Source organism: Lactuca virosa, chromosome 1 (assembly GCF_052849685.1).
Source record: "Lactuca virosa cultivar CGN04683 chromosome 1, Lactuca_virosa_CGN04683_v6, whole genome shotgun sequence".
Classification (NCBI taxonomy): Eukaryota; Viridiplantae; Streptophyta; class Magnoliopsida; order Asterales; family Asteraceae; genus Lactuca; species Lactuca virosa.
In genome coordinates, this window is record NC_136426.1 from 170110416 (window position 1) to 170135350 (window position 24935).

Here is a 24935-nt window from a genome sequence, read left to right on the forward strand (position 1 = left end):
GGACTTAATCCACTAAGGACTTAATCCATTAAGTCCAATATTGCTTAGATTAATTTTTGCCAAAGATTATTATTTAGTATTTCAAGTTATTAAACAATTCCCGTGTGTCCCGATTAATTCCCCAAATTAGGGTTTCATTGCATTAGGGTTTTCCAAACCCTAATTAGGGTTTCCAACCCATATTAGCCCAATAGGCCCAATAGCTAGGTCCTTAAGCCCATTAGGGTTTTCCTTAGGTCAATAAGGGTCCATTAGAGCCATTAGAATTTTCACTAGGCCCATCAGTCTCATGTTTGGGCTTTTAGGTCCAATAGGGCTTCATTGGGCGCATTAGGGTTTCACTGGGCCCATTAGGGTTTCAAGCACCCCAAGCGATTCAAACTCAACAAGGCAAGCACACCGCCACCCGACACGGGGCCCGGTGGCGGCAGCCACCACCATAAGGTGGTGGTTTTCAATTTCTTTCCATTATTCCATTTTTACAATTTACAATGAGAATACCGAAATAAACACACACACACACACTACACTAAAATAAACACATACACGCAACAACCTAGTGGTGGCCAGCGGTGGCGCGTGGCGGCAGCCACCACCTCACGGTGGTGGCGGTGGGGTCTTCCTCAGATCTCCGGCCAAAAGATGTTCCTGCAGTCTTATACCATCACAACACCCGGGAACAAACACCACAACACGCCCGCAGCCACCTTTCACGGTGGTTAGTGGTGGCAGAAGAGCTTTCCCGGCGACAGCCACCATGGTTGGCTGCCATGGTGGTCTTCTAGCGTTTTCCAGCCAACCTTTCACCCACACACTCCCACGGTGACGACTGAAACACGCACAAACATCACATCATTGGCTGAAATACGAACATACACATGGAATACACACATCACCGCCACTCTTATGGTGATTTGCAGCGAACAGAAAGGATTTCATCAAAAGGTGATAGCCATCGGGGAAGAGATGGCGACAGACATGAGAGAAATGGCAGAAGAACGAGAGAGAGAGAGCGAGAGAGAGAGAGAGAGAGAGAGAGAGAGAGAGAGAGAGAGAAGGGTTGTCATTACCGGAGAAGACAGACGCACGGCGGCCCCGACGCTCAACATCGATGGACGTTCGTAGCTTCATCGACGGTCTTCAACGGCTCCTTCTCGGTGGTCCTCGCTGATGGCTCGCGGCTTCGTCGTCGGCAGTGCAGCAATGATATTCGGGTTCTCAACAGAGAGGTGGCGGCTGGAGATTGGCAAGGTGGCGGCTCAAGTTAGAGATAGGGTTAGGGTTTGGAGGTGCGATGAGGGAAAGCGGGACAGAGTCTTAAACCCCTGGCTCCATAATACACTTCAACCCTTTTAACATAATTGGTCCCTCCATCCCAAAAAGCTTTCAACTGAAGTCCCAAATTTACCATAAAGCCCCTTGCATCCAAGAATCCTTCCAATCTAAGTCCAAAAGATACCAAACAACCCTCAACCCTCAAAAGTCTTTCCAATTTAAATCCCAGAATTACGCTTTTAACCCCCGAAATCCAATTTATATCATTTGGCATTAAAATACTAATAATAATTACATCTCGGGGCTTCAGAGTTTATTATTTATTTAATTGATTTTAAATGGAATGTTACAACTCTCCCCCACTTAAATTAGATTTCGTCCTCGAAATCATTCCTTACCATTCCTTACACGCCCAACTACTCAAGTAACATGGTCATCATCCTGGGCACACCCTATCCTTCCCCGAGGTAGCCGTGACCAGTCTTCGCATGGCCCTAAGACCCGCAAGTGAATGAATTCCTCACAATAAGATCACATTTACTCCGTCTGAAATCTGCTGTCTCGAGATGGTTTGAATCCCTGACTGGCCACTCATACCGACTCACTATCACTGGATCCAGTCTGTTATCCCTCAAGCGACTACTCAACTTTAATAGCTTGAGGCTCCCACTATAAAACAGGTTCACAGACCTAATTATCCCTGCAGATCACTTATTCTTGGTCAAGGCTTAGATACTCCTGCTGTGAGTGACTTGTCACTCCCCAAACCATCTAGCTATTTCGTCCGTACTCGCAAACTGAAGCACAAATGCTAACACTGCCCAAACGCTGATACTGCTTGAACACTGAACTGGCTGAAGTAGTAGGATGCTACATAGCTGCTTCCCCAAAATCTAACGAGACCTCCCTGGTCTCAATTCGTTCACCAATCATCTGAAACACCAGGTTACGGCCTAGCACGAACCTAGCATGAGTCTCTTCCCAGGTTACGGCCTAGCATGAGTCTCTTCCCAGGACCCTCTACTATACTCACCTAGCACGAACCTCTCTTCTCAAAGTGCTCCAAATCGATCTCGCATCTGCAACCTCTTGTAAATCATGTCCTTCACGGTCTGACACCCTGTTACACTCACTAGCTCTCTTGCCAATGGCTAAGCTGCAACAACTGGAACGTCCTCTGTCCCCAAACCGGGTCACAAACTTCTCCCCGAAGCTTCTCACATTCTCCAAGACTCTCACCGATTCGAGTATGGATCCTGTGCTTTCAGTAGTGCGGGACCAATACTACCTTCCACACCTATCCATACTTTCATCGGCAATCCTCCTGAATCCTCCAAGTCACTTCCTCAAACTGATGCACCCAAATCTCACTAATCCTCACTACTAACCTGCTGAATCATATCCTAGGCTTTCCTAGGTTTCCGACCTCGCCATGCCATCAGTTGCTGAAGAACTCCCCGTGATGCCAACCATCCACCTCCTGGATATCGTCATATCCCCTTAATGGCTGACTCCCATCACTCAGGAGTTCCACAAAGCACAAAGCAACCAACATTCGTGCAGTAGCACTCCGATCCAAAGGACTATCATAGAACATTCAGCCCACACGTCGCAACTCACACTATCCCCATCCAAGAATCCTCACAGTCGGCTGCCTTATGCATTCAAATTATACACAAAACAGGATCTAATAGATTGTCGAATAATAGACTCTACCCTAGGACCACAACCAAACAAGGATCAGAAAACAAGGCCAAATCAATTATTCTAAGGCTATAAGATCCTAACCGTATACAATTTTAAAAGCGTACACATAGCAGTTACAAATACCAGTTATCATTCTCATTCCAACATGGCATCCAATACTCCTGTGGCTACAAGCATCACATATCAGGACAGCCTATTGCTGACTACTCAGCACTAGCATGCAAGTCTACCAGCTCATACAGCATACACAGGCATCTCCCCTAGCCCTAACTAGCATGCGATTCACAGACTTATAATCAAATCATAACAGACAATATATGTGGGTATTTTGGGCAACTTACTTGAGCTTGGCTGATTGTACGCATCACACACTTTGTTCTTTTCAAGATTCATTTATCTTTTCAAATTCTTTTCAAACTCCTTTTTATAAAATGATTTTATTTTTGAAATTTTTTCAAACCAAGTCCTTAGTTTGAGTTCAGACACACCCGGGAGTGTGCCCGAATCCCTCAAACCAAGGCTCTTAAACCACCTTGTAACGTCCAAAATTTAAGACCAAAATTTCGATTTGTGTTAAGTTATTACATAAAACCATCAGTATAAAAAAGTACATATTAATATCTCATGTCAAAACCAAAGTGTCAATAATCAAAACATATTATCATAAAACCATATCAGAGTGTAATCCCAACGATCTCATGTGCGGAAAACATAGTGTGATGCGCTACGATCAAGCTGACTCCTTTTCTTTGAAAACGAGTACCTGAAACCAAAACTGTAAACCGTAAGCACGAAGCTTAGTGAGTTCCCCAGAGCATACCCACACACAATTCACATAACACACATCATATTAGCTATAAAAGCTATCTCTACCACATAACACATATCACTTTAGCTGTACAAGCTATCTCTACCGCATACCACATATCATATTAGCTATAAAAGCTACATATATCATATTAGCCATGCATACATAAAACCTGTAAGAATGCCATGGGCTACCCCACATGGTCTTTACCTAGGACTGCCATTGTCACACCCTGAAACCAAGGATGGCGGAAACGTCCGGGGGTGGAGGACTTCATGTAAAGTATCACAACAACGAGTATAATAGTGCTCAAAGTAAAGACAACCATCATAAATATAATTGAAAGGGTTACACCATAGTATATGTTTACATGTTTCAAAATCAATTACATTATGATGACAAAATAAACTGTTTGACGATTTAACGTCCCATCCTCAAAGTGCTGATGTTTTCCTGTTTCACTGATTTCCTGAGAATACAAGTAGTTTTGAAAAAGTGTCAACAATTAAGTTGGTGAGTTCATAAGAGTTTTGTTTGAGAAAGAAAACCGTTTTCCTTGTAAAAGCGATAGAGTATGATTCCAGAAAATCCAATATTTTCTTTGTTAAGTGTAAAATGTATGCTCCTATGTTATGCGATAATGAACCCTAGAAAGACCTGTAAGTTCCTTCTATAATTACCCAGCGTATATAAGTTATATAAATTTAAGTTAAATAAACCGTTAAATATAATGAGTCTGCCCTAGGTCCACAACAAAACAAGGAATAGGAGATAAGGCGGGCCCATCAATTCTAAGTCGATTTCAATTCAATTTCATATAACTCTAACATGTACACTTAGCAATTATAGCTAAAAACTAACAATTCTAACGATATGTAGTTTTAATATCATAAAAACCCTTTTTGTGTAAACTCGGTACTTTGTATTTGTACCCCTTTTTGTATAAATCCGGTACTTTGTATTTGTACCCCTTTTGGTGTGAATCCGATACTTTGTACTTGTACCCCTTTTTGTGTGAACCTGGTACTTTATATTTGTACCCCTTTTTGTGTGAACCTGGTACTTTGTATTTGTACCCCTTTTTGTGTGAACGTGGTACTTTGTATTTGTACCCCTTTTTGTGTGAACATGGTACTTTGTATTTGTACCCCGTTAATGAAAATCCTTTGTAATGAGTTTGAAATGTAAATGAAACATAACCAATACCTATTATAGTTTATCAAAATGTTTGTAATGTATATGCAACCTAACTATACCTATTATAGTTCTAGCATGTTTGTTTGTGGTGTATAAGGACCCTTTTCTATGTAAGTCGAATGTATAGCAAAAATATAACTATGTTTATCATGCGTTATTTTTGTACTAATGGTAATGATGGAGGATTCTTACAATTCAGTGAGTATTTTTTGTTATATAATTATACCACAACAAGAAACACATGTAAAATATGAAATCTTCAAAGATTAACACTTTGCTCAACAAGTTACAAAGTGTGATGAAAGTTATAAGCTGTTAACTAGATTTTTACCTTTCTACACTATATTAGAAAAATCATAGCAAAATCATACGAAGTCGAAAACTGATTCCGTAAATTCTGAGAGTTCATAAAATGTGTCTAGTTTATTCATAATTTTTATTATGATTTTTAGAAGTTTTTAACTTGTGACAAAATGTTCATATTCACAGACTGATCCGAATTCGTTTCTGAAAAGATAGGAAGTTTTGTAAAAATCACCATAAATTGTAGAAAAATCGTATAGAGATGTGCAAGTAGTCATTTTAAAGGTATGAACCTGAACTATTTGCATATTAAACAGTTTTGAAAGATATTAAGTTTAAGATAGTCAACACAGTCCGTGAATAAGACTCAACTTTTCTGATGAAGGCTGTTGTTTGAGTTTAGTTGTGTTCTTGGTGTTTTAACTTGTATTCCCCCCCTAAAACTTGAAGAAAACATGAAAATGTAGGGGTATGAACTCACCTTGTGTGTTCTTAGTAGATGGATGTTGAAGAAAAGAAGTGTTCTACTCAAGAATACTAAGAAGATGCCTTGAAGGTTCGAAGATCTAACATGAATGTGATGATGTTTGTGTAAGATATCTATGATTTGAGTAGAAGGAAGTGAAATAATCTTGTGGAGGATGATAATACTTACCAAAAGTAGAAGAAAAGCTTGGAGAATGGCCTTGAATCTCGAAATTTAGAGAGAGAATTGAAAGAGAATGGTGTTTGTCTTTTGGAGGAAAAATGAGAGAAACGAGAGAAATGTGAGGAGAGATAAGAGTTTTCAGCCTTTGACCAAGAGTGTGGCTGGTCAAATGGTGGGGAAAGTACTATTGAATGACTAGGTATGGTGGAAGGACAAGGGTGGTTCATGGAGTGGGCATGGGGTGGTTTCTTGTGTAATACACTAAAGCAAAGTCAACACTCCACCCAAAATATCCTACCCACTAATCTTGGATAAGATTTAAACTAAAAAATGTGATTAATTATGAATTAAGGGGTCTTATATGTTAAAATATAATTTTGGGTGAAAATCCCGCGCAAAAATCATGAAAAACGGGCCTAAAACGAAGTCATGGTCGAAAACCGGGTGAAAATGGCAAACCTGCGAGGCTTCTCGGTACTGGACCGAGGTTCGGTCCCTGATGCTGCTGGGCCCGAAGGCGAACTGGGCGAAATGGAGCGAAGGCGAAAGGAGGGTTCGGTCCGATGCGAGGTTCGGGTTCGGCTCTTCCAGCTTCGGGTTCGGTTCAAGCACTTCGGTTCTTAGCAGGTTCGGTCCCTATAGGGGACCTTCGGTCCTAAGAGGGTTCGCTCCCCAAGGGGTGGTTTCGGTTCCTTTAGGCTGTTTTACCCATTTTTACCCCGTTTTAAGCGATTTTTGACCCGGTTAAGGGTCGGGATGACCCGAATGCTTTCAAAAAAGTTATAGGAACTTTTGAGAAAGAGATTTGGAAGAGATTTTTAATAGAGAGAGATAGAGTGAAAGAGATTGGGAGAGACTTCTTTTGTGACCTTTTTGAGTGTTTGGCTTTGTAACGCAAGGTTTGTAAATCTCGTTAAGTCTCGTTATGATTGTTATATGCCCCCGAGGGTTAAGGAATAATGTTTTATCGAGTAGATTCATCACTTACCCTAATTAGGGTTTAGAATTTCCGAACACGTGAAAACTCTAAGTGATACTTTATATTAAGATTGCGAGTAGTACAATAAGAATCATAATGGAAACCCTAATATACAAGGGTTAGATGAGTTGACCGGTTTGACTTGTTGACTTTAGTTGAGTTTGACTTGGCCAAAAATTGACGGTTGTCACATCATCCCCCCGTTAGAAAGAATTTCGTCCGAAATTAGTGTTTCGACTGGGACTTCAAGAATTTGGAGGAAAGATGGGGGAACTTTTCATAGTACAAGAAATTTATTATGGTGGAGAACAACCCGCCTGATGTTAAATGACGACCTTGGAATTTCTTATTGTATTGAGCTGAGTCAAATTAAAAGGAGTTATTGTTTTGCAATGATAGTGTATTCTACGTGTGCATTTATGCTCTCCGCTTTATACTTGGTATTACCACTATGAATATTTTATAATGTAATTTGTGAGTACTAGTATTACGAATGTTTCAACAAATTATGACGAAATTTGCATTATAAGTCGTACCAGTTCTTTTATAATCGCTTGGTGTAAACAAGACGTATATCATTTAGATTGCAAGGGCATTCGAATGAGTGACTCCGCCTTAAGCCCACAACCAAACAAGGAACAGGAAATAAGGCGGAATTACACATTCTATGTCCATAGAATCTTAATGATATATGGCCACAATGTTTACACTAGCCATCATAGATTCACTAGTAAAAACCCTGTTTTTTTTTTTAGGAGATAAGACTTATCCGGGTTTTGTCGTGATCTCGAGGTTTATGGTTGATATACTTTTAATCGATGCTAGTTTTAGTAATAAAAAGAAATTTAAAATTGAAACGTCGATGTTAGAAACACGTACTGATATTTATGGGCGGTTCCGGGGTGGTCTCTCCTGCGGTGATCGCAAGCACCCTTCCACCATCTCCGACATTTCTTGCTCTTGGAAAGTCCCTTTAAAAGTGTCCCGTTTCGCCACACTTGTAACAGGCTGGGCTTACTCCAGTGCCAAGGACCTGGTTGATGGGTTTTGCTGGTGCCTTACAGAAACGGACAGTGTGCCCCTCTCTGTTGCAATTTTTGCAATGCATCTTACGGCAAGCCCCAGTATGATGGAAGTTACACTCGTTGCATTTTGGAAGGGTTCCAGCGTATCGTTTTATGGGTGCTGGCGTGGCGAGGGTTGTGGCAGCATGAACAGCAACGATCTGTTGCTTCTTAGTGAAGTCCTGGGCTGGTTGGTCCTTCCTGTTGTCCCAAAACTTCCTTTTGTTGTTTCCTCCTCTTGCTTGATCAGGGGTGGTTGTCGCAGTGTCATGGCTGGCTCGATGGTCGATGAGTTGTTGTGCCAATTCCTTGGCACTGTCAAAGGTAGTTGGTCTTGAGGCCAACACGCTATCTTGAATTTGGAAGGACAATCCCCAGAGGTATCGCTCCAACTTTTTGCCTTCCGGGGTCACCATAGTGGGACAAAGGAGTGCTAGATCACAAAATCGGGCGGTATAAGTCGCAAGATCAGAGCCTGTCATCTTAAGATTCCACAGTTATTTCTCTAGCTTTTGCACTTCGCCCCTTGGGCAATATTCTTTCAGCATCATCGTCTTTAAGTCCTCCCAGCTTAACGAGTTAGCCACTGCAAGCGTTAATGACTTAACGTGGCCTTTCCACCAAGTGAGGGCCCGGCCAGAGAAAGTGTATGCTGCAAATTTGACCTTGCTTGCTTCGGGGCATGCACAAATTTCGAAGACCGTTTCGGTCTTTTCGAACCATTGCATCAATGTGATGACGCCCTCGCTTCCATTGAAAGAATCGGGTTTGGCACTAGTAAAGTCCTTGTACGAACATTCCCTCGTACGTCCTATACTGTCCCCGTGGTTAGAGTTTGTGGCTCCAGATCCAGCACCACCGATACCATTCGTACCAATTTGTGACATTGCGGCTGCCACGGCTGCTGTTACTGCAGCTTGGAACATTGCGGGGTCAAACTGTGGAGGTGGTGGCGGAGGTGGTGGTGGTGCTGCGCTGCCTGAAGGTCTGGAATTGTTCTTCGGTGGCATAGTTCTGTCATAAGTTTGTAAATACGAATAGACGGTAAATTTCCAATAGCGGTGACAAGTCGGATGTTATTGAACTAATTTCTTTTGTATTATGTTCGACTTAAAAGTATCTTGCATGCAATTTATAACGAAAATCCATATGAATGAATTTAGTAGAAATGACTCGAATGTAATCTTGTGATTTGTTCCATGCCCGATCCACTCCTAAGATCACCCAATGTATACCAGTTGTGTGTAATTAAGGTCCAATAGGCCGTTGAACTTAATGAGTCTGCCCTAAGCCCACAACCAAACAAGGAACAGGACCTAAGGCGGACTTACCATTTCTAAGCCGATCGTCTCTTAATTACACATAACCTTGAGGTATACATTAATTAATCTTAGAGTTACCATAAGCAAATCGTTTGTAATAACAGGTTATGAGATATGTGGTAAACTCCCAATGAAATAAAATGCATGCCAATTTTTATTGATATACTCTAGTTATACCCTTACCATTTATATACATACGTATAAATTTCGTACTTTACGGAACTATTCTCGGTGTTTCTGCTAACGTCCCTGAGACGGAGTTATGGTAGTGGGTAGAAGTAGGTTTTGTACGGGCGTTAAGATTTACTCATCACGTTGCTCGTGCGAGAATAGGGGTAGAAGAGATAATTAATAGACGTCTAATCCTATAATTACTTATAGGGGGTGATCCTTATTAGTCACGTCTATAATCACATAGTGCATACCAGTTATACATAATCTGAGATAGAATAGACCTTCGAATAAATGACTCTACTCTAAGTCCACAACCAAACAAGGAACAGGAAGTAGAGCAATAGTCATAGATTCGGAGTCTATAATATCTTTAATTATGTATAACCTTAGTGTATACACTCAGTCATTATAGACCTACTAATAGGGGTCTTTAGTTTTCACATAAGTTGGTTATAGTAGCACAAAATACTCCTATAGTATTTTAAATGTTTGACTTATGTTTTTAATGTTTCTTGGTAGGTAGAATTTGTAAGTTTTTAGACTTGTTGCAACAACACAACCATTCCCGGGCATATGCTAATCACTTCTGGGATAGACATAGTTTATCAGGCTATGTCATTCCCAGACCTGACTATACATCCCCAAGCCTACTTGTGCCATTCAACAATCACCACTTTTTGTTTTATTCTAGAATGATGCTGACCTTAGTATGCATGCATGCATGTATGCTTTTAACAAGAGACTATTTATTTCTAAAAGTATAGTCTTTCGAAAATGTTTAATCAGAGACTTTAGTCCCAATGCATTTATAGTTTGTATATCTTATGTGGTTCGATATACTTAGTTCACTATAAACAATGCTCTGATACCAATCTGTCACACCCCCAAACCAAGGATGGCGGAAACGTCCGGGGGTGGAGGACTTCATGTAAAGTATCACAACAACGAGTATAATAGTGCTCAAAGTAAATACAACCATCATAAATACAATTGAAAAGGTTACACCATAGTATATGTTTACATGTTTCAAAATCAATTACATTATGATGACAAAATAAACTGTTTGACGATTTAACGTCCCATCCTCAAAGTGCTGATGTTTTCCTGTTTCACTGATTTCCTGAGAATACAAGTAGTTTTGAAAAAGTGTCAACAATTAAGTTGGTGAGTTCATAAGAGTTTTGTTTGAGAAAGAAAACCGTTTTCCTTGTAAAAGCGATAGAGTATGATTCCAGAAAATCCAATATTTTCTTTGTTAAGTGTAAAATGTATGCTCCTATGTTATGCGATAATGAACCCTAGAAAGACCTGTAGGTTCCTTCTATAATTACCCAGCGTATATAAGTTATATAAATTTAAGTTAAATAAACTGTTGAATATAATGAGTCTGCCCTAGGTCCACAACCAAACAAGGAACAGGAGATAAGGCGGGCCCATCAATTCTAAGTCGATTTCAATTCAATTTCATATAACTCTAACATGTACACTTAGCAATTATAGCTGAAAACTAACAATTCTAACGATATGTAGTTTTAATATCATAAAAACCCTTTTTGTGTAAACTCGGTACTTTGTATTTGTACCCCTTTTTGTATAAATCCGGTACTTTGTATTTGTACCCCTTTTGGTGTGAATCCGGTACTTTGTACTTGTACCCCTTTTTGTGTGAACCTGGTACTTTGTATTTGTACCCCTTTTTGTGTGAACCTGGTACTTTGTATTTGTACCCCGTTAATGAAAATCCTTTGTAATGAGTTTGAAATGTAAATGAAACATAACCTATACCTATTATAGTTTATCAAAATGTTTGTAATGTATATGCAACCTAACTATACCTATTATAGTTCTAGCATGTTTGTTTGTGGTGTATAAGGACCCTTTTGTATGTAAGTCGAATGTATAGCAAAAATATAACTATATTTATCATGCCTTATTTTTGTACTAATGGTAATGATGGAGGATTCTTACAATTCAGTGAGTATTTTCTGTTATATAATTATACCACAACAAGAAACACATGTAAAATATGAAATCTTCAAAGATTAACACTTTGCTCAACAAGTTACAAAGTGTGATGATGTGACAAACGTCAATTGTTGGCCAAGTCAAAGTCAACTAAAGTCAACAAGTCAAACCGGTCAACTCATCTAACCCATGTATATTGGGGTTTCCACTATATTTCTTATTGAACAACTCGCAATCTTAATACAAAGTATCACTTAGAGTTTTCACGTGTTCGAAAATTCTAAACCCTAATCAGGGCAAGTGATGAAACTACTCGATAAAACATTATTCCTTAACCCTCAGGGGCATATAACAATCATAACAAGACTTAACGAGATGTACAAACCTTGCATTACAAAGCCAAACACTCAAAAAGGTCACAAAAGAAGTCTCTCCAAATCTCTTTCACTCTAACTCTTCCAAAACTCTCTAAGAAGGAGAAATCTCTCCAAGAATGTCAAATCTCTCCCAAATCTCTCCACATATGTGAAATCTCTCCCAAATCTCTCTCAAAAGTTCCTTTAACTTTTTATAGTCTTTCGGGCCATCCCGACCCTTAACCGGGTCAAAAACCGCTTGAAACGGGGTAAAAACGGGTAAAATAGCCTTAAGGACCCGAAACCCCTCTTTAAGGAGCGAAGCCTCTTAGGACCGAAGGTTCCTTATTGGGACCGAACTGCTGAGCCGAAGCCCCAAGAACCGAACCCGAAACTCCAGGAACCAAACCCTCTCTCTCGGACCCGAACCTCGCATGCGAACCCGAACCCTACTTTCGGTCCATTTCGCTTCCGACCAGTTTCGCTCCATTTCGCCTTCGGGCTATTTCGGGGCATTTCGCCTTCGGTCCATGACCAGAAGGGACCAAACCTCGGCCCAGTACCGAGAGGTCTCGCAGAAAGGCCAAATTCACCTGGTTTTCGACTAGTTTTGCATTTTAAGCCCGATTTCAATTATTTTAGCGCAGGATTTTCACCCAAAAGTTTATTTTAACAATTAAAGCCTCAAATTTCATTAATCCCCACGTTTTTAGTGCCAATCATATCCAAGATTTAGTGGTTGAAGTACAAGGGGGTGGTGTGTTGACTTATCTTTGATTTATGAGACAAGCAACCACCCATACCCACTCTATGACCAACCCACACCCCTCCCCACCATACCTAGTCACATCCTTGTACTTTTCCATCAATCTCCAGCCATTCCCACGTCCTAAGAGCTGGACAACCCACCCTCTCTCCTCACACTTCCTTCATTCTCTCATTTTTTCCTCCAAGGATCACACTCCAAATTCTCTCACCATTCTCTCTCAATCTCGAGACTTCCAAGACTGATCATCAAGCTTTCTCCCACTCTTGGTAAGTATAATTCATTCTTCTTATGATTATTACACATCCTTCTACTCAAAATCATAGAAATCTTACACAAACATCGTCACCTTCATGTTAGGTTCTCGATTCATCAAGGCATCTTCTAAGTGTTCTTGAGTTGAACACTTCTCTTCTTCATCATCCATCTTCTGAAATCACTCAAGGTGAGTTCATACCCCTATCTTTTCATGTTTTTCTTAAGTTTTAAGGGGGGGAATACAAGTTAAAACACCAAGAACACAACTAAACTCATTTAACAGCCTTCATCAGAAAAGTTCAACTCCATTCACGGGCTGTTTTGGTCAACTTAAACATTTTATTTTTCAAACCTGTATAGGTGCAAATAGTTCAGGTTTATACCTTTAAAATGACTATTTGCACATCTCCATACAATTTTTCTACGATTTATGGTGATTTTTACAAAACTGCCTATCATTTCAGAAACAAATTCGGACCAGTCTGTGAATATGAACATTTTAACACAAGTTAAAGATTTCTAAAAATCATAGTAAAAATTATGAATAAAATAGACACATTTTGTGAACTCTCAGAATTTACGGAATCAGTTTTTGACTTCGTATGATTTTTATAGGATTTTTCTAAAACAGTGTAGAAAGATAAAAATCTAGATAACAGCTTATAACTTTCATCACACTTTGTAACTTGTTGAGCAAAGTGGTAATATTTGAGGATTTCATATTTTACATGTGTTTATTGTTGTGGTAATATTATATAACAGAAAATACTCACTGAATTGTAAGAATCCTCCATTATTACCATTAGTACAAAAATAAGGCATGATAACACATAGTTATATTTTGCTATACATTCGACTTACATAGAAAAGGGTCCTTGTACATCACAAACAAACACGCTAGAACTATAATAGGTATAGTTTAGGTTCACTATCACTACCACTATTTAGTGAATTATGATATGTATAGTTTATGTTCACTACCACTACCACTATTTGATAAACTATAATATGCATAATTCATGATCACTATCACTACCACTATTTGATAAACTATAATATGCATAATTCATGATCACTATCACTACCTCTATTTGGTGAATTATGATATGTATAGTTTATGTCCACTACCACTACTTGATGAATTATGATAAGCATAGTCTCGGCCTTTGGTTTTTAAGACTACATTCTATCTAGCATTGTTAGTTTTCAGCCATAATTACTAAGTGTATATGCTAGAGTTATATAGAATTTAGTCATGATCGACTTAGAATTGGTGGGTCCGCTTTATTTCTTGTTCCTTGTTTGGTTGTGGGCCTAGGGCAGACCCATTACATAGGTCTATTTAACTTAAATTTTATATAACTTATATACACTTAGAGATTATAGAAGGAAACTATAGGAAATTCTAGGATGCACTATTTATTGATATAGAAACTTACGATTCACTCTTTAAGGAAAATATCGGATTTTCTTTGGAAACGTATCTCTACTAAAACTACATTACGTCTAGAATTGTTAGGCTTCAGCTATAATTGCTAAGCGTATATGCTAGAGTTATATAAGAATCTAGTCACAATCGACTTAGAATTGGTGGGCCCGCCTCATCTCCTGTTCCTTGTTTGGTTGTGGACCTAGGGCAGACCCATTATATTCAACGGTCTACTTAACTTAAATTTTACATAACTTATATACACTGGGCGATTATAGAAGGAATCTATGGGTCCCTCTAGGGTTGATTATCGCATAACATAGAAACATTCATTTCACTTAATAAAGAAAATATTGGATTTTCTGGAAACATACTTGTCGCTTTTACAAGGAAAACGGTTTCTTCCTCAAACAAAACTCTTATGAACTCACCAACTTAATTGTTGACACTTTTTCAAAACTACTTGTATTCTCAGGAAATCAGTGAAACAGGAAAACATCAGCACTTTGAGGATGGGACGTTAAATCGTCAAACAGTTTATTTTGTCATCATAATGTAATTGATTTTGAAACATGTAAACATATACTATGGTGTAACCTTTTCAATTGTATTTATGATGGTTGTATTTACTTTGAGCACTATTATACTCGTTGTTGTGATACTTTACATGAAGTCCTCCACCCCGGACATTTCCGCCATCCTTGGTTTGGGGGTGTGACAGATTGGTATCAGAGCATTGTTTATAGTGAACTAAGTATATCGAACCACATAAGATATACAAACTATAAATGCATTGGGACTAAGGTCTCTGATGTAACATTTTCAAATAACTATACTTTTAGAAATAAATAGTTTCTTGTTAAAAGTATACATGCATGCATACATATTAAGGTCAGCATCATTCTAGAACAAAACAAAAGTTGTGATTGTTGAATGGCACGAGTAGGCTTGGGGATGTATGGTCAGGTCTGGGAATGACATAGCCTGATCAACTATGTCTAACCCAGAAGTGATTAGCATATGCCCGGGAATGGTTGTGTTGTTGCAACAAGTCTAAAAACTTACCAACTCTATCTACAAACAAACATTGAAAAACATAGGTCAAACATTAAAATACTATAGGAGTATTTTGTGTTATACATAATTAAAGATGTTATAGACTCAGAATCTATGACTATTGCTATACTTCTTGTTCCTTGTTTGGTTGTGGACTTAGAGTAGAGTCATTTATTCGAAGGTCTATTCTATCTCAGATTATGTATAACTGGTATGCACTATGTGATTATAGACGTGACTAATAAGGATCACCCCCTATAAGTAATTATAGGATTAGACGTCTATTAATTATCTCTTCTACCCCTATTCTCGCACGAGCAACATGATGGGTAAATCTTAACGCCCGTACAAAACCTACTTCTACCCACTACCATAACTTCGTCTCAGGGATGTTAGCAGAAACACCGAGAATAGTTCAGTAAAGTGCGAAATTTATACGTATGTATATAAATGGTAAGGATATAACTAGAACGTATCAATAAAAATTGGCATGTATTTTATTTCAGTGGGAGTTACCACATATCTCATAACTTGTATTACAAACGATTTGCCTATGGTAACTCTAAGATTACTTAATGTATACCTCAAGGTTATGTGTAATTAAGAGACGATCGGCTTAGAAATGGTAAGTCCGCCTTAGGTCCTGTTCCTTATTTGGTTGTGGGCTTAGGGCAGACTCATTAAGTTCAACGACCTATTGGACCTTAATTACACACAACTGGTATACATTGGGTGATCTTAGGAGTGGATCGAGCATGGAACAAATCACAAGATTACATTCGAGTCATTTCTACTAAATTCATAAGTTTATTTATATAGACCTCTGGTATGAATTGTTTTTCACATTCGAAAAATCGGGAAATACTATACTTAAAAACTAATAACCATTACTAAAAGACTTATACTCATTACGTCTTTGAAATTCTATAACAGAAAGATGCCGCCTCGAAGGTCTGTTAGACGCACTAGCGGAACGCAAGCAAATCCACCACCGCCGCCTCCCCAATATGATCCTGTTATGTTCCAAGCTGCGGTCACGGCCGCGGTGGCAGCTGCTATGTCCCAAATCAGCACTGATGGTGCAGGACGGACAGGTAGCGGTACTAATAACTCCACTCAAGGAGATAGCCAAGGGCGTTCTAGAGAGTGATCCTTTAAAGACTTCACTAATGCCAGACCCGATTCATTCAATGACAGCGGGGGAGTCATCGATTTGATGCAGTGGTTCGAAAAGACCGAGTCTGTCTTCGAGATCTGTGCGTGCCCTGAAGCAATCAAAGTCAAATTCGTAGCTCGCACTTTCTCCGGCCGGGCCCTTACTTGGTGGAACGGCCACGTTAAGTCACTGACGCTTACAGTGGCTAACTCGATGAGTTGGGAGAACTTGAAGGCAAGGATGCTGAAAGAGTATTGCCCAAGGGGCGAGGTGCAAAAGCTAGAGCAAGAACTGTGGAACCTCAAAATGACAGGCTCTGACCTTGCAACTTATACCGCCCGATTCTGTGATCTAGCACTCCTTTGTCCCGCTATGGTCACCCCGGAAGACAAAAAGTTGGAGCGATACCTCTGGGGATTGTCCTCCGAAATTGAAGATAGCGTGTTGGCCTCAAGACCAACTACCTTTGAGAGTGCCAAGGAATTGGCACAACAACTCATCGACCATCGTGCCAGCCATGACACTGCGACAACCACCCCGGATCAAGCAAGAGAAGGAAACAACAAAAGGAAGTTCTGGGACAACAAAAAGGACCAACCAGCCCAGGACTTCACTAAGAAGCAACAAAGCGTTGCTGTTCATGCTGCCACAACCCTCGCCACGCCAGCTCCCATAAATCGATATGCTGGAACCCTTCCGAAATGCAACAAGTGTAGCTTCCATCACACTGGGGCTTGCCGGGAGTTGCATTGCATAAATTGCAACAGGAAGGGACACACTACCTGTTTCTGTAAGGCACCAGCACGACCCATCAACCAGGTCCCCGGCATTGGAGCAAGCCCAACTTGTTACGAATGCGGTGAAACGGGACACTTCAAGAGAGACTGTCCAAGGACAAGGAATGCCGGTGATGGTGGAAGGGTGCTTGCGATCACCACAGGAGAGACCACCCTGGAACCTCCCGTAAATATCAGTACGTGCTTCTAACATCGACATTTAAATTCTAAATTTCTTTTTATTACTAAAACTAGCATCAATTCAAGTATATCAACCATGAATATCGAGAACACGACAAAACCCAAATAAGTCTTATCATCTATATAAAAACACAGGGTTTTTACTAGTGAATCTATGATGGCTAGTGTAAACATTATGGTCATATATCATTAAGATTCTATGGACTTAGAATGTGTGATTCCGCCTCATTCCCTGTTCCTTGTTTGGTTGTGGGCTTAAGGCGGGGTCACCTATCCGAATGCCCTTGCAATCTTAATGATATACGACTAGTTTACACCAAGCGACTATAAAAGAACTAGTAGGACTTATAATGCAAATTTCATCACAAATTGTTGAAACATTCGTAATGCTGGAACTTGCTAACTTCATTATAAAATATTCGAAGTAGTAATACCAAGTATAGAGCGGAGAGCATAAAGGCACACATTGAATACACTATCATTCCAAAACAATAACTCCTTTTAAATCGACTCAGCTCAAGTTACAATAAGAAATTCCAAGGTCGTCATTTAACATCAGGCGGGTTATTCCCCACCATAATCAATTTCTTGTACTACAAAAAGTTTCCCCCATCTTTCCTCCAAATTCTTTAAGTCCCAGTCGAAACGCTAATTTCGGGACGAAATTCTTTCTCACGGGGGGATAATGTGACAACCGTCAATTGTTGGCCAAGTCAAAGTCAACTAAAGTCAACAAATCAAACCGGTCAACTCATCTAACCCTTGTACATTGGGGTTTCCACTATATTTCTTATTGAACAACTCGCAATCTTAATACAAAGTATCACTTAGAGTTTTCACGTGTTCGGAAATTCTAAACCCTAATCAGGGCAAGTGATGAAACTACTCGATAAAACATTTTTCCTTAACCCTCGGGGGCATATAACAATCATAACAAGACTTAACGAGATTTACAAACCTTGCGTTACAAAGCCAAACACTCAAAAAGGTCACAAAAGAAGTCTCTCCAAATCTCTTTCACTCTAACTCTTCCAAAACTCTCTAAGAAGGAGAAATCTCTCCAAGAATGTCAAATCTCTCCCAAATCTCTCCACATATGTGAAATCTCTCCCAAATCTCTCTCAAAAGTTCCTTTAACTTTTTATAGTCTTTCGGGCCATCCCGACCCTTAACCGGGTCAAAAACCGCTTGAAACGGGGTAAAAACGGGTAAAATAGCCTTAAGGACCCGAAACCCCTCTTTAAGGAGCGAAGCCTCTTAGGACCGAAGGTTCCTTATTGGGACCGAACTGCTGAGCCGAAGCCCCAAGAACCGAACCCGAAACTCCAGGAACCAAACCCTCTCTCTCGGACCCGAACCTCGCATGCGAACCCGAACCCTACTTTCGGTCCATTTCGCTTCCGACCAGTTTCGCTCCATTTCGCCTTCGGGCTATTTCGGGGCATTTCGCCTTCGGTCCATGACCAGAAGGGACCGAACCTCGGCCCAGTACCGAGAGGTCTCGCAGAAAGGCCAAATTCACCTGGTTTTCGACTAGTTTTGCATTTTAAGCCCGATTTCAATTATTTTAGCGCGGGATTTTCACCCAAAAGTTTATTTTAACAATTAAAGTCTCAAATTTCATTAATCCCCATGTTTTTAGTGCAATCATATCCAATATTTAGTGGTTGAAGTACAAGGGGGTGGTGTGTTGACTTCTCTTTGATTTATGACACAAGCAACCACCCATACCCACTCTATGACCAACCCACACCCCTCCCCACCATACCTAGTCACATCCTTGTACTTTTCCATCAATCTCCAGCTATTCCCACGTCCTAAGAGCTGGACAACCCACCCTCTCTCCTCACACTTCCTTCATTCTCTCATTTTTTCCTCCAAGGATCACACTCCAAATTCTCTCACCATTCTCTCTCAATCTCGAGACTTCCAAGGCTAATCATCAAGCTTTCTCCCACTCTTGGTAAGTATAATTCATTCTTCTTATGATTATTACACATACTTCTACTCAAAATCATAGAAATCTTACACAAACATCGTCACCTTCATGTTAGGTTCTCGATTCATCAAGGCATCTTCTAAGTGTTCTTGAGTTGAAAACTTCTCTTCTTCATCATCCATCTTCTGAAATCACTCAAGGTGAGTTCATACCCCTATCTTTTCATGTTTTTCTTAAGTTTTAAGGGGGGGAATACAAGTTAAAACACCAAGAACACAACTAAACTCATTTAACAGCCTTCATCAGAAAAGTTCAACTCCATTCACGGACTGTTTTGGTCAACTTAAACATTTTATTTTTCAAACCTGTATAGGTGCAATTAGTTCAGGTTCATACCTTTAAAATGACTATTTGCACATTTCCATACGATTTTTCTACGATTTATGGTGATTTTTACAAAACTGCCTATCATTTCAGAAACAAATTCGGACCAGTCTGTGAATATGAACATTTTAACACAAGTTAAAGATTTCTAAAAATCATAGTAAAAATTATGAATAAAATAGACACATTTTGTGAACTCTCAGAATTTACGGAATCAGTTTTTGACTTCGTATGATTTTTATAGGATTTTTCTAAAACAGTGTAGAAAGGTAAAAATCTAGATAACAGCTTATAACTTTCATCACACTTTGTAACTTGTTGAGCAAAGTGGTAATATTTGAGGATTTCATATTTTACATGTGTTTATTGTTGTGGTAATATTATATAACAGAAAATACTCACTGAATTGTAAGAATCCTCCATTATTACCATTAGTACAAAAATAAGGCATGATAACACATAGTTATATTTTGCTATACATTCGACTTACATAGAAAAGGGTCCTTGTACATCACAAACAAACACGCTAGAACTATAATAGGTATAGTTTAGGTTCACTATCACTACCACTATTTAGTGAATTATGATATGTATAGTTTATGTTCACTACCACTACCACTATTTGATAAACTATAATATGCATAATTCATGATCACTATCACTACCACTATTTGATAAACTATAATATGCATAATTCATGATCACTATCACTACCTCTATTTGGTGAATTATGATATGTATAGTTTATGTCCACTACCACTACTTGATGAATTATGATAAGCATAGTCTCGGCCTTTGGTTTTTAAGACTACATTCTATCTAGCATTGTTAGTTTTCAGCCATAATTACTAAGTGTATATGCTAGAGTTATATAGAATTTAGTCATGATCGACTTAGAATTGGTGGGTCCGCTTTATTTCTTGTTCCTTGTTTGGTTGTGGGCCTAGGGCAGACCCATTACATAGGTCTATTTAACTTAAATTTTATATAACTTATATACACTTAGAGATTATAGAAGGAAACTATAGGAAATTCTAGGATGCACTATTTATTGATATAGAAACTTACGATTCACTCTTTAAGGAAAATATCGGATTTTCTTTGGAAACGTATCTCTACTAAAACTACATTACGTCTAGAATTGTTAGTTTTCAGCTATAATTGCTAAGTGTACATGTTAGAGTTATATGAAATTGAATTGAAATCGACTTAGAATTGATGGGCCCGCCTTATCTCCTGTTCCTTGTTTGGTTGTGGACCTAGGGCAGACTCATTATATTCAACAGTTTATTTAACTTAAATTTATATAACTTATATACGCTGGGTAATTATAGAAGGAACCTACAGGTCTTTCTAGGGTTCATTATCGCATAACATAGGAGCATACATTTTACACTTAACAAAGAAAATATTGGATTTTCTGGAATCATACTCTATCGCTTTTACAAGGAAAACGGTTTTCTTTCTCAAACAAAACTCTTATGAACTCACCAACTTAATTGTTGACACTTTTTCAAAACTACTTGTATTCTCAGGAAATCAGTGAAACAGGAAAACATCAGCACTTTGAGGATGGGACGTTAAATCGTCAAACAGTTTATTTTGTCATCATAATGTAATTGATTTTGAAACATGTAAACATATACTATGGTGTAACCCTTTCAATTATATTTATGATGGTTGTCTTTACTTTGAGCACTATTATACTCGTTGTTGTGATACTTTACATGAAGTCCTCCACCCCGGACGTTTCCGCCATCCTTGGTTTGGGGGTGTGACAGATGAAAGTTATAAGCTGTTATCTAGATTTTTACCTTTCTACACTGTTTTAGAAAAATCATAGAAAAATCATACGAAGTCGAAAACTGATTCCGTAAATTCTGAGAGTTCATAAATGTGTCTAGTTTATTCATAATTTTTATTATGATTTTTAGAAGTCTTTAACTTGTGTAAAAATGTTCATATTCACAGACTGGTCCGAATTCGTTTATGAAAAGATAGGAAGTTTTGTAAAAATCACCATAAATCGTAGAAAAATCGTATGGAGATGTGCAAGTAGTCATTTTAAAGGTATGAACCTGACAATTCTAACGATATGTAGTTTTAATATCATTAAAACCCTTTTTGTGTAAACTCGGTACTTTGTATTTGTACCCCTTTTTGTATAAATCCGGTACTTTGTATTTGTATCCCTTTTGGTGTGAATCCGATACTTTGTACTTGTACCCCTTTTTGTGTGAACCTGGTACTTTATATTTGTACCCCTTTTTGTGTGAACCTGGTACTTTGTATTTGTACCCCTTTTTGTGTGAACCTGGTACTTTGTATTTGTACCCCTTTTTGTGTGAACATGGTACTTTGTATTTGTACCCCGTTAATGAAAATCCTTTGTAATGAGTTTGAAATGTAAATGAAACATAACCAATACCTATTATAGTTTATCAAAATGTTTGTAATGTATATGCAACCTAACTATACCTATTATAGTTCTAGCATGTTTGTTTGTGGTATATAAGGACCCTTTTCTATGTAAGTCGAATGTATAGCAAAAATATAACTATGTTTATCATGCCTTATTTTTGTACAAATGGTAATGATGGAGGATTCTTACAATTCAGTGAGTATTTTTTGTTATATAATTATACCACAACAAGAAACACATGTAAAATATGAAATCTTCAAAGATTAACACTTTGCTCAACAAGTTACAAAGTGTGATGAAAGTTATAAGCTGTTATCTAGATTTTTACCTTTCTACACTGTATTAGAAAAATCATAGAAAAATCATACGAAGTCGAAAACTAATTCCGTAAATTCTGAGAGTTCATAAAATGTGTCTAGTTTATTCATAATTTTTATTATGATTTTTAGAAGTCTTTAACTTGTGTCAAAATGTTCATATTCACAGACTGATCCGAATTCGTTTATGAAAAGATAGGAAGTTTTGTAAAAATCACCATAAATGGTAGAAAAATCGTATAGAGATGTACAAGTAGTCATTTTAAAGGTATGAACCTGAACTATTTTCATATTAAACAGTTTTGAAAGATATTAAGTTTAAGATAGTCAACACAGTCCGTGAATAAGACTCAACTTTTCTGATGAAGGCTGTTGTTTGAGTTTAGTTGTGTTCTTGGTGTTTTAACTTGTATTCCCCCCCCCCCCCCCCCCCCGTAAAACTTGAAGAAAACATGAAAATGTAGGGGTATGAACTCACCTTGTGTGTTCTTAGTGGATGGATGTTGAAGAAAAGAAGTGTTCTACTCAAGAACACTAAGAAGATGCCTTGAAGGTTCGAAGATCTAACATGAATGTGATGATGTTTGTGTAAGATATCTATGATTTGAGTAGAAGGAAGTGAAATAATCTTGTGGAGGATGATAATACTTACCAAAAGTAGAAGAAAATCTTGGAGAATGGCCTTGAATCTCGAAATTTAGAGAGAGAATTGAGAGAGAATGGTGTTTGTCTTTTGGAGGAAAAATGAGAGAAACGAGAGAAATGTGAGGAGAGATAAGAGTTTTCAGCCTTTGACCAAGAGTGTGGCTGGTCAAATGGTGGGGCAAGTACTATTGAATGACTAGGTATGGTGGAAGGACAAGGGTGGTTCATGAAGTAGGCATGGGGTGGTTTCTTGTGTCATACACTAAAGCAAAGTCAACACTCCACCCAAAATATCATACCCACTAATCTTGGATAAGATTTACACTAAAAAACATGATTAATTATGAATTAAGGGGTCTTATATGTTAAAATATAATTTTGGTTGAAAATCCCGCGCAAAAATCATGAAAAACGGGCCTAAAATGAAGTCGTGGTCGAAAACCGGGTGAAAATGGCAAACCTGCGAGGCTTCTCGGTACTGGGCCGAGGTTCGGTCCCTGATGCTGCTGGGCCCGAAGGCGAACTGGGCGAAATGGAGCGAAGGCAAAAGGAGGGTTTGGTCCGATGCGAGGTTCGGGTTCGGCTCTTCCAGCTTCGGGTTCGGTTCAAGCACTTCGGTTCTTAGCAGGTTCGGTCCCTATAGGGGACCTTCGGTCCTAAGAGGGTTCGCTCCCCAAGGGGTGGTTTCGGTTCCTTTAGGCTGTTTTACCCATTTTTACCCCGTTTTAAGTGATTTTTGACCCGGTTAAGGGTCTGGATGACCCGAATGCTTTCAAAAAGTTATAGGAACTTTTGAGAGAGAGATTTGGGAGAGATTTTTAATAGAGAGAGATAGAGTGAAAGAGATTGGGAGAGACTTCTTTTGTGACCTTTTTGAGTGTTTGGCTTTGTAACGCAAGGTTTGTAAATCTCGTTAAGTATCGTTATGATTGTTATATGCCCCCGAGGGTTAAGGAATAATGTTTTATCGAGTAGATTCATCACTTGCCCTAATTAGGGGTTAGAATTTCCGAACACGTGAAAAATCTAAGTGATACTTTATATTAAGATTGCGAGTAGTACAATAAGAATCATAATGGAAACCCTAATATACAAGGGTTAGAAGAGTTGACCGGTTTGACTTGTTGACTTTAGTTGACTTTGACTTGGCCAAAAATTGACGGTTGTCACAGCCATGGGCTACCCCACATGGTGTTACATCCAATGCCATGGGCTCCCCCACATGGTCTTTACCTAGGAATGCCATGGGCTACCCCACATGGTCTTATATCCAATGTCACGGGCTCCCCCCCCCCCCCCGGGGGAATTCCATGCAAAAACACACAATCACATATCATATCAAATCACATAATGACCAACACATATAACATCATCACATAATGAGCCGACCTTGGTGCCTTAAACCCATGGGTATGGTGAGAAGACTCACCTGGCATTGCTGAAGTCCCGCAGATAAAACTCCAGTGTTGGTTGACAGGTTCCCGAATAACATCAAACAATACCCAATTAATAATTGGGTTCCAACTCAAAATCATAAGTCCATGCTTGGGGGTAAAAGACTACTTTACCCCCATCTTAGCTTGATTCAAAATCAAGTCCCTATCCAAAGGCCCAAAGGTCAACTATGGCTCAAGGCCCAACATATGGCCTAATTTTCCAAATTGGGCCCAGGCCTATACATGGTCTTATTCTAAGGCCCAACATCATATAATCATTAAGGCCCAAACTATGGCCCATCTATGGCCCAATTTTCCAAATTAGGCCCAAACCCCTTACATGGGGCTTAC